This window comes from Apteryx rowi, unplaced genomic scaffold (genome assembly GCF_003343035.1).
Source record: "Apteryx rowi isolate R43461 unplaced genomic scaffold, aptRow1 scaffold_98, whole genome shotgun sequence".
Taxonomy (NCBI): Eukaryota; Metazoa; Chordata; class Aves; order Apterygiformes; family Apterygidae; genus Apteryx; species Apteryx rowi.
The window spans coordinates 1,253,184-1,263,784 of record NW_020451293.1 but is presented as its reverse complement, the minus strand read 5'-3'; the positions used below and the strand labels follow the sequence as shown (position 1 = coordinate 1,263,784).

Genomic DNA, 10,601 nt, shown 5'->3' with positions numbered 1-10,601 from the left:
GGCTCAGCGCTGCCGAGGCGGCGCTGCCTCCGAGGCGGCGCTGCCTCCCCGCCACCCGCGCCTCGGGACCCCGCTGCCGAGCCGGCCCGGCTGCGCTTCTCCGAAAGTCTCGGAAGCCCTTGAGGCGAGGCCCCAGGCAGCAGGGCTGTCGCTGCGGGCTCGGCACAACCCCCGCGGGGCTCAGGGCGGCCGAGGGAAGCCCGTGCCGCCCCTCACAGCCCGCGGCTCTCCCCGCGGCAGCAGGGCCCTGGGGGCACGGCCGCGTCCCCGACTGGCCTCCGTGAGGCCTCGGCACCGCGGGCCACAGCTTCAAGGGAGCTCTCTACAGAAATACTTGGATAATGGGGAGCCGCGGCCCCGGCGCCTTTGGGAGCCTTTGGGCAGGCACCCGGGAGAGAAGAGGCAGGAGACGCCAGGATGCGGAGCGGGGCTCACAGCGCTGCGGGCAGGGTGGGCAGGCTGAAGGAGCAGCCCCAAGCAGTAAACGAGTCCTTCCTTTTGCAGTGATCCAGAAAGCCTCTCCTCTGACAGTAGTGCAGGGGCACGAAGCCTCCTCACTGCCGTTTGAGACCTTCTCACATGCCACCTCCTTTGTGTCCATGCATAGCTGTGCTTCCTCTCCCCGAATTGAAACCTTGCTTACTGGCAGATTCACACAAGAAGCACGGTCCTGGTGTAAAGGATGACCCACAAACAACCGCTGGCAGCCAAGTTCTCTTGGTCCCCTACCCTGGTCCTGGCATGCCTATTCCAGCCACACAACTACTGCCCCTCTGTGCTTCCTCTCTCTTTCAAATCTGACACCAGGACTATTGGAGCTTTGCATCAGAAACACAATCCTGGTGAAACAGCACACAAACCAACAAGTACTCGCGGAGAATTTCTTTTGGGCCCCTACTGTTGCCTTGGCATGCCTATTCCAACCCTGCAAAAAGTGCCCCTCTGCGCTTCCTCCCTCTTCCAAAACTGTGTGTACTGTCAGATTCACACAAGAAGCRTGATCCTGGCAAAATGGCTCACACACCAACAAGTGCTCATTGACAAGTTCTCTTGGGCCCCTACAGTGTCTCTGGCATCCCTATTCCAGCTGCACAACAACTGCCTCTCTGCGCTTCCACTCTCTTCACAAACTTGTGCATGTGAAGGGAACGGGAGGAAGCCCAAGAGAACTTGTCTGTGAGCACTTGTTGCTGTGTGAGCCTGTTAACCAGGGTGGCCCTTCTTGTTGGAATCTGTTAGTAGGCATGGTGTCAGTTTGTGAAGAGGGAGGAAGCGTATTGGGACAATAGTTCTGTGGTTGGAATAGGAATGCCAAGGCAATGGTAGGGGCCCAAGAGAACGTGTCTGCAAGCACTTCTTTGTGGTTGAGCCATTTTTTCAGTGTCACATTTACAGTGGGAATCAGTCAGTAGGCATGGTGTCAGTGTGGGAGGAGGAAGGAAGAGCAGAGGGGAATTCTTGTGGGGCTGAAATAGGCATATGCCAAGGCAATGATAGGGGCCCAAATGTACTAGTCCGCAAGCACTTCTTGGTGGCAGAGCTGAATCACACACTCTGGCCCTGCCATACTGACTCTAGTCCCACCAGAATGGTCGCTCTGCCTTCCCCCTGAAGTGACATACTCACACCCTGCCTACTGCCAGCATTGCACAAAGGAGAGAAGACCTTTGAAACGGCTCACCGACCACCAAGTGCTTGCAGCCAAGATCTCTTCCGCCCCTACACTGGCCTGGTGTGCATGGCCAGCCTCACAATAACTGCACCTCTGCGCTCCCTCGCTCTTCTGAAGCTGACACCATGCCTCCTGGCAGAGTCACTGAAGAAGCTCCATCTTGCCCAAACTGCTCACTTGCCACAGCACCACCAGCTACGCACAGCCACCATCCCTTGCGCTCTTTCACTGGCCGTCGCGTGCCTATGCCAGCCGCACAACAACTGCACCTCTGCCATTCCTCTTCTTCCCAAAGGCATGTCAGGCCTACCAGCACGTTCACCCAACAAAAGTGACTGGGGCCAAGCTCCTCCTGGGTCACAAACACCAGCAAGTGCTCCCAGCCAACCCCTCCTGAGCCTTGACACTGTGCCTGCCATGCCTAGTCCAGCCCCACCAGCACTGCACAGCTGTGCTTCCCCCTCTTCCCACCCTGACACCATGCCTGCTGGCCCATTCCCACGAGAAAAGGGTTTGGGGCCAAACTACTCACCTGCCACAATGATGAACAGGCGTTTGCAGCCCAGATCTCTTGGGCCCCTCAACTGGCGCTGCAATGCCTGGATCTGCCCCAGCACACCTGCACCTCTGCACTGCCTGTCTTTTCCCAAGCTGATACTATGCTGACAGGATGACTCACACAAGCAACGCAATGCTGGCCAGTCTATTGCCTTGCCACCACCACCAAGAAGTGCTCGTAGCCAAGTTCTCTGGGGCCCTACACTAGCCCAGCCATGCCAAGTTCAGTTGCAAAACCACTGCGCCTCATTGCTCACTTTTCCCACCTTGACACCGTGCGCCCTGGACGATTCACACCAGAAACACCATCCTGGCCACTCTACTGCCCGGCCATGTCCACCAGCAAGCGCTTGCAGCCAAGGACTCTTTGGACCTACACTGGCCCACGCATGTGTGGCCAGCCTCGCAGTTAGTGCCCCTCTGGCTTTCCCTTCAAGCCACTCCACTGCTTGGCGAGAAAGCGAATGGAATGGCAGGAGTGTCAGTGGGAGCTCTGGCATTCACGTGTGGTGCCTCGGCCCCGGAGGTGCCAGGGTSTGGCTGGGGGTCTGCCCAGCCTCTGGGTCCGTTCAGCCTTCACGCTGAGGGAGCTGGCTGTGGCCCATGCTAAGGAGTGGCTGCCATCCCCCAGGGCCTGGCTGGAGGAGAGATCCCAGTGTTTGGGACCGGGACATGGTGAGCCAAAGACTCAGAGCCCACGGAAGAGCTTGGCAGGATTTGGGTGGCTGAGTTGCACGCTTTCCCCCCAAAACCTTTCCCTTGCCTCTCCTCTGGCAGYGCAGTCCCCAAAGTCACCTGCTAGGGCATGGCCAGGGCAAGAGTTGCCCAGGAGAGGGACTGCCCCACTCTCCTTGCTCCCACCTGCCTCTTTGCGGCCCCTCTGAAGCTGCCCTGCTGCACCTTGTACTTTCACGCCCCAGCAAGGAAAGGCTCACACCAACTCGGAAAGGCCGTTTATTCCCATGGATAAAAGCCATTTCAGTGGTAACTGCCCAGCATGCGGTCCTGCTGCTCTCTGTTGCGGAGGCAGCACATCACCAAAGCACTGCAGGGTTCAGCAGGAAGATGTTGCGCCACTTGAGACGTTGCTGGAAATGTTATGGTGCACCATCACCTTCCCCCCTCCCACACCCCGTTTGAGTGGGCGGGAAGTGCGAGCCCAGGCCAGGCTCCAAGGCTGCTTCTGTCCCCCAGGGCAGGGGGCAGAAGACTCTCTTTCCCCAGGGCCATGGCAGGAAGGGCATTGCAGAAACAAGGGAAACCCACCTGGGTTGCGAGGGATTTACCGGCGCTCCTCCTCCTCCTTCTTCAGCCTCTGTCAGTTTTGTTCCACCCTTTCCTTCCATCTGTCCCGAAGAACTTTGTAGGAAGTCATAAGCTGCATGTTCTGCTTTGCTTGCAGGGACGCTTGCCTGCAATAGGAGTGACAAAGTCCCTCTCCCACTCCCCTGGGAGCCTTCCTGCCCCTTCCGGTCCCAGCCCCTGCAAACCCACGTCAGAAGAAACCAGGGCTGTTGTAGGTTGTGCCCCAGAGCTGAGGGATTTGGGGTCCTGGCACCTCCAGCGGGGGTCACAGCCCCTCGCCTGTCCCAGGCCCTAACTCTGAGCTTGCGTGCCCRCACACGCTTACCTTTGTGGGGGCCTCCCCAGCATGTCAGTGTCTGGGTAACGGTGCTGCTCGAGGTCGAGTTGCTTCTCCAGCAGCATGATCTGTTTTGCAAGGAGAAGAAGAAGAAATGGTTTCAGTATGGAGGGCTGAATGGGCGAGACAGCACTGGCCCGCGGGGGAGGCACCTAGTCCTTGTGTAGGCAGACTCAGGCTACACAAGGAGCTGATACAATGGGCTACCATAGCTGAGCCCCTGCAGCTCTGCCCCCGGCACGTCTGGGTGCAAGGGGCTCAAAGGCAGCTGCCCATGAGAGCTGGTTTCCACCTCGAAGGCAGGCACCGCAGGCAGAGGTTGCCTAGTGGGGAGGCATCCCCTGCCAGCTGCCCTTGCTACAGCACCTGGCTCTTTCTGGGCCTGCTTCTGGCTGCAGCCATGTCCCTCCTCGGAAGGGGTGGGCCAGCCTGGGCGCAGCTGCTCGGAGGCAGCAGTCCTCCTGGGTCCTGGCTGCCTGCAAGGCTCCGCTGCCCCGGAGGTGGGCAATGCCCTTTTGCAGGGGGCTGTCAAAGGCGTCCTGTACCTGGGCCTGACGCMGCACGTGTTTCTCCAGTGCAGCCTGCTGTTCATCCCACGGTGCTTGGTGCTGCCTCTGTTTCTCTTTCAAGGGGGAGAAGTGGGTAGCTCTTCCGAAGCTCTGCATGGGAGGGCAGGCTGTATCCTGTGGGGCCCCRGAAAGGCACGAAAATTGGTCTTGTCTGTTTGGGCGGGGATTCTGGGCAGCGGGTGCTGGCTTTTGCTTTTCACCCGCTCTCCCGCCCGTTGTCTTGAGCCTTGCCACCATCACTCTTTTGCAGGCTTTTCAGCAGAAGGCRGGCTGAAAAAGCTCTTATAAAAGTAGCGCCTAACTACACCCCAAAGTAGCAGCCAAAGAGGCCACCGACGGCTGCCGTGGCCACGCACTGAGGGCCCTTTCTGGAGGGAGTCGCATAGGCCTGAGCTTTCCTAGGAGTTGGTGAGATGCAAGGATCACCCAGAGCCCGCTCACACACCTGTGCTGCACCCCTGAGAGTGGTGGCAGCACGGCTGCTCTGAGGTCCAGTGGGAGGATGCAGCCTCGAGGTATTGAATGTCAACCTCGTTCCCCAGGGAGGTGCCCAGGATGGGGGCTGCCTGCTTCCTAAGGATCCTGAGGAGACAGCACAGGGTGCGTTAGGACAAGGGCAGGAGGTGTTTGCTACTGCAGATTTGCATTCAGCTCCCCAAAAGGTTGGGACACTGCAAGAAAACGAAGGCAACATGAGGCTCTCCCGCAAAGCTGCGCATGCTTGCCATCCAGCAAGCGGGCAGCCTTTGCTGGGGCGTGTGTCAGGAGGCTTTCTCAGTCCCTCGGGCCGGTGTGCCCAAAGGGGGACGTGTCCCCTGCGCAGGTACAAGTGTCCCCCTCAGCCCTTCCCCCAAGGCTCTCACCTGGCAGGAGGCTTGCTCTCCATGCCTTGCCACCTCGCGCCTTCCCCCAGTTTGGCAGCATGGGGAGAGAAAGCTCTTCGTGCTGCTGCAGGAGCTTGTCAGGACGCTGCTCTGTAAGGAGGACACAAGGAAGCTCTTCAGAGCAGCCTCCTGGGGAGTGCATTTTCACCRGGCTGCTGTCACCCAGCGTGGGACAGGGAGCCAACCGGGTCAGGAGGCAGCTTTTCCCTGACCTTTGCTGCTCCTGATGCCCCCGCGCTCTTCTTCCAGCTCCTTCTCCTGTGGGCAGCCGGCGGGGGCAGCCTGGGCCTCTGGGCTGCCTTGCACGGTCAGCTGAAACCTGCAAGCCAAAAGACAACCCAGCTTTGAAGGAAGGGCATCGTCTCCCCTTTGCAGCTTGTGAACACTGAGCCTCCTCACTGCTGTTTGAGACCTTCTCACATGCCACCTCCTTTGTGTCCATGCACAGCTCTTTAGGGGCTTTTTTTTTGGCACTCTCCCCCAAAAGACAGAAGGCGTAGCCTAAGTTCCTCTCTGTGTGCAGTTCCTTCTCTCCGATGGGAAGCAGGGCAGGTTGGGCATGAGAAGCACAGTCACGATTCCTGGTCACTCCAGGCACAGACAAGCGTAGCCCAAAGTGAGCACTGGTTAAGCGGGAACCAGTCACTGTGCAAGTTATTCCCAACTCGATGCTGAGTGTCAAGCCCTGGTGGTGCACAGTCGCAAGGAGCAGCCAGGAGGCTTCCTGCTCGGTTGGCCAAGGGCTGCAAAGGAAACGCGTTCACCTCGGGAACACATGCACAGAGCTAGGCTGGGTCCCCAGAGCAGCAGGTCTGCCGGAGATGGACAGCTCTGGCGTACGCAGTCTCTGCAACGTAACACAGACGCACTGGGAGGCTTCCAAGGCAGTTCTCTCCTTGCTGCTGAAGGCAGCAGAGCATTCTCCTGCTACAAGAGGAGGCTGCCTCTCCAAAGCCCTCCTCTAAGCTCTCTACYGAGAACATKAGCCCCTCAGCCTGGTGYRGAGAAGCTGCACAGCAAAGAACAGAGCCTGGCTGATAACACTGCCAGCCTTTCTGTAGGGGCAAGGGGCAAGAAACTCAGGAGGCGCTCTCTTTGCTCCTGGAGAAGGCAATGGGGGCAAGGACTGGGGAAGGCATTCGATGAGGCTGCCACGTCTGGGCTGGCCAACACCCATCAGGTTGCTCGGCCTCCCAGAGGATTCCCAAAGAAATTGAAGGGAAACCTGAGCAACTTACACTGCAGCGGGCCGCAATCSGGTTTGCAGTGCCCTCCAGCCGCTGGGTGCAGTGGGCATAAAACCTCATGTGCACTTTGTCTTTTTGGCAAGTCAGAACCCTGATGTTCCTGAAGGCAAGGCGACCTTCTCTCTGTTCCTCACGTGGGAAGAGAACAAGTGGACAGTCTCTTCCACACAGTCTTCCACCAYGTGCCTCGAGAAGGAGGTGGCCAGGGACAACTGCCGGTAGTTCAGYGGCTTGATCTTGATGTTGTCTACACAGAAGAGGAACAACGCCACTGCCACAGCAGGCCAAATTCCATTGTTGGGCCGTCAAGAAAGGTGAGTGGTGTGGAGCCAGTTGTTAGGGCAGTTCAAAGAGAGAGAGAGAGAGAGAGAGAGAGAGAGAGAGAGAGCGAGAGCGAGAGAGCGAGAGAGAGCGAGAGAGAGCGAGAGAGAGCGAGAGAGAGCACGCACCCAACTGTGTGCAATATTCTGTAGTGCAAACTACTACAGAAAAGGTCCTTCTCAGAAAGAGCTCTCTGTGGGGCGATGGAGCTGGACATCCCTACTTCTCCCTGCCCCTCTCAAAGAGCAGGGAGCAGCCACTCACCCCGTACGTGGTGTGGCCAGGGGAAGCAGAGGGTGGCTGCTGCCACCTCACCAGGGAGAGTCACTCTGGGGTGCTGGAGCACCTGCAGCCAGACCGTGTCCGTGCCCAGCTGGAAGACAGGCCTTTGAACCATCAGCACGTCAGCTTTGCCAAGGCGCAGTGGCTCTCGGATGGTTCAGAAGGTGCCGAGCCCCGCTAGTAGGGCAGCCTGCACACRGCAAAGACACAAAGGCCCACAAGGAAGTCCTTTGGAGATGGGAAAAGCGATGTTTGTCAGAGCATGGGAACGCTGCTCTGTGCCCTCCCCACTCCTGAYGTGCAATGGGGCACTTGGGGAAGGCTTTAGAGAAGAGCCACATTCTCCGCATTGTGTCCTCACCCTCCTTGAAAGGTTTGCGAACGTCCCTCCCTCAGCTAGAGAAGATGCCAGGGGTTTCCAACAGCCCTGGCACAGATGCCTGTCTCTCTGCTTGCTCTTTCCTCTGGGGCCACAGGGAAGAGGGAAGCCCCGGGATGTGCCAAACACTTTCTCACACTAGAGCTGTGCGTGGTTTCTCTGCCGGCTGGCCAAAAAGCTGCTCTGCAGCACACGGGCCAGTTGTGGTGTGCTGCCCGGGGGCTGGGGGCAGGGTTGCTCCCAGGCACCCAGGGCTCTCCGCACAGCTGAAACCCTCCAGGGCGAGGGCGACCAGGACACCAGCCCACCTTGTTCCGCATCAGCTCTTCCAGGATGTAATTGGACATGGCATCCCAAATAGCAATAATCTTTGGAAAGCAAGGGAAAGACATGTCAGGCCCAGCCCTCTGGGACACGGGACCCCTTTCCTCCCAGGCCAGGCAGGCTGTCGTGGCAGGCTCCAGGCCTGCGCAGCCACCCCCACAGCCCAGGCTCCACAGCTATTTGGACAGCTAAGAGTCTCTGCGGCGCCTGGGGAAGCAGCTCCCAAAGCCCTTACCTTTGGTGGAGAGCTGCAGGAGCGTTGGGAACAAGGACCTCTGGTCCGGGCTGATGGTCTCCGTCCAGCAACCCTCCATCTCRCTTGCCCCCTTGCCCTTAGCTCGCCTCTGCAGCCAGGGCAAAAGGACGCTCTTCTCGTCTCCTCACCCCAGACTCCTGTCCAATGTGCCCCTGCTCCTCTGCCTGACAGCGAGGGGCCCCCAGCATGGCCCTGCTGCCTCCTGTCCGTTCTCCTTGCTGCGGAGCAGCTCCAAAGAACAGTGGTGAGCAGCACCCAGCCAGCACCTGCGCCACACAGGGAAGTGCGGCCACCACCACGGGCCCGGGGAGACCTCTCTGTCATGCGGCACATCCCACTGTGACCTCAGGCTCACCGTATCATCTCCAGGGGCTCATTAGGTCACGGGCACAGAGATGCCACAGCCAGGGAAGGAGCAGAGAATTTTCCCCTCTTTCCCTGGGAAACACATCCCTTCCCCCCACTCCTATTCCAAAACTGGAAACAGGACCCCRTTTCAGCTCAGCTTGGGGCCATCAGTCCTGTCCCAGCAATGCCGTGGCAGTGCTGGTCTCCAGCTCCACCCGGGCAGGCTGTGCCCCTGCCGGGCCCCGGGMCCCGCTGATGCAGAGCCCGACCTATGGGCTGACAGCGTGGCCTGGCCTTGGCCTGGCCCCATCACCATGGAGGCGCCTGGATGGCCTGGGCTCAGGGCTGCCCCCTCCAAATCCCAACCTGCCCTTCACCCTCGCTGGGGGCAGGCGGGACGCACCCTGGAGGGCGAGGCCCCTGCCCTGACAGCCCTGGCATCTCCTCTGGCTCCCCAGGCAGCTCCTGGCTCGTGCTAAGCCCTGACACACACAGCCTTCCTGGCTGCGGCTGTGCTGCACACATCACTTGCCTGCAGGATAAACATAGGTGGTTCATCCAAAGAGAGGAGGCTGCAGGCAGCACCCATTTGGCACCAGGTCACGATGCCACCAGTGTGTCCTTGTCCTTTTCTTGACATGAAGCAGCGTGTTTTCATGTAAATGGCCTTTTGCTCAACAGCAGAAATGAGGAACAGAGTTCCTCTGGGAGTTCCTTAGAGCTAAAGACAACCATGCCAGTGCAACTCAGCACAGAGGCGTTCTGCGCAGCGTGCCGTGCCCTGACTAGACATCGATCCGATGCTGAACAGCTCGAGGTTCCCAGCATCCGAATGGCTCAAGCACCAACAAGAGATGGCAGACAAGTTCTTTTGGGCCCCTCCTGGTGCCCTGGCATACCTATTCCAGCCCAGCAACAGCTGCCTCTCTGCGCTTCCTCCCTTTTCTCAAACTGACACCATGCCTGCTGACACATTCCCACCAGAAGAACGTGACTACGGCTCAGCTAATCGCTGTGCAACCCATTTCTGTAGGAAGAGGAAGCACAAAGGTGGCATTTTTGTGGGGCTCCAGTAGCCATGCCGTGGCCAGTGTAGGCACCCAAGTGTGCTTGGCTGCACACATGCCAGGGCCTCCATGACACAAGACACACTCTGCCTGTTTTGTTTGTCATCTTTTAATCGCTTCCCCTGAGCTTCTGCTCCCCTCAGCCGCCAGCAGAAGGACTCACCTGTTTCCTAAGACAGCTTCATGGCTTTGCGCCCTCAGGAGGCCATCTTAGGCCTCCAGAAACTTTATTCCTTCCATGGTCTCCACACTTGGTTACTCCCCCGCCCGCCGCACCACCCCCACCCCCCCACCTCCGGGATCTTGTTGGACTGCGGGAACCATAAGGAGCTTACTCTTGCCTCTCCTTCTGTGTACAGTCGCACGGGAGCAGGAGATGTTCTTTCTGGAAGAGTGCTGCTAAGCATGAGGATGTCAAGGAGCACATGATGAAAAACAGGGTCTTTTAGGTCTTGGTTTTAAGCCTCATACAGTTAAACGCCAGGGTTTCACCAGTGTTTCTGCAGTGTATGACCCTGCTAAATCTCTGCATCCTCTGGGGAGCTGAGCCTGTCCAAGACGGAGACGTAAAAACTCAGGTTTTAAAGTGAAGAGGTCAGGAATAGCCCATAATGCAGAGACCCAAACTAAAAGAAAACTTTAAAACATTCTTCCTTAAAACAGAAAAAGTGAAAAACAAAATCAGTAGATACTGTTGCAGAGTTTGGAGTAATCACAACGAAACACTTAGCTGTTTGGCTAAGAGAGCAGCCACTGAAGAGCTTTGCTTCCTGCTGACTTGAGAGCTCTGTAGAGAAATTACAGCAAGGTTACCTTTACTTTGCAGTAACAACTAAACTTACAAAAGAGTTTCCAGTTTTGCATGGTTAATTGGAAGAACTCTCTGCTGATTTTTTAAAAAACATATTAAAGCAGAATTTYTTTGCCTTCTTGATTTTATACCTAAGACAGTGTYTAGCAACCAGAGTGATTAAGATTTTAAGAATGGGTTGCTGGTTAGTACCACTGAAGTTCATGCTTGTCACAACTCTCTCCTAAAGATCTGATGACCT

At 57.7% G+C, this 10,601-nt stretch overlaps 1 protein-coding gene and 1 long non-coding RNA gene across 5 annotated transcripts in view; both read right to left on the bottom strand.

The window, feature by feature from the left end:
• The window catches only part of RNF123 (ring finger protein 123), a 69,308-nt gene extending 63,620 nt beyond the window's left edge, over positions 1-5,688 (bottom strand). The window contains exons 1-6 of one of the 4 annotated variants that reach the window (XM_026055063.1): positions 5,538-5,688; positions 5,305-5,415; positions 4,887-5,023; positions 4,418-4,531; positions 3,861-3,940; positions 3,497-3,642 (exon numbers count right to left, since the gene is read on the bottom strand). The gene's annotated coding sequence lies outside the window, so the exon portion shown is untranslated. Of the gene's footprint in view, positions 1-3,496; positions 3,643-3,860; positions 3,941-4,417; positions 4,661-4,886; positions 5,024-5,304; positions 5,416-5,537 lie in introns of those variants that run through there. The other 3 variants (XM_026055066.1, XM_026055068.1, XM_026055062.1) reach the window with 3 other exon arrangements.
• Positions 5,689-7,863: 2,175 nt separating this feature from the next.
• LOC112960629 overlaps positions 7,864-10,601 on the bottom strand; it is a 6,464-nt gene continuing 3,726 nt past the window's right edge. The window contains exons 2-3 of the long non-coding RNA XR_003251804.1: positions 9,885-10,336; positions 7,864-7,922 (exon numbers count right to left, since the gene is read on the bottom strand). This is a non-coding gene — a long non-coding RNA (uncharacterized LOC112960629). The remainder of the gene's footprint in view (positions 7,923-9,884; positions 10,337-10,601) is intronic.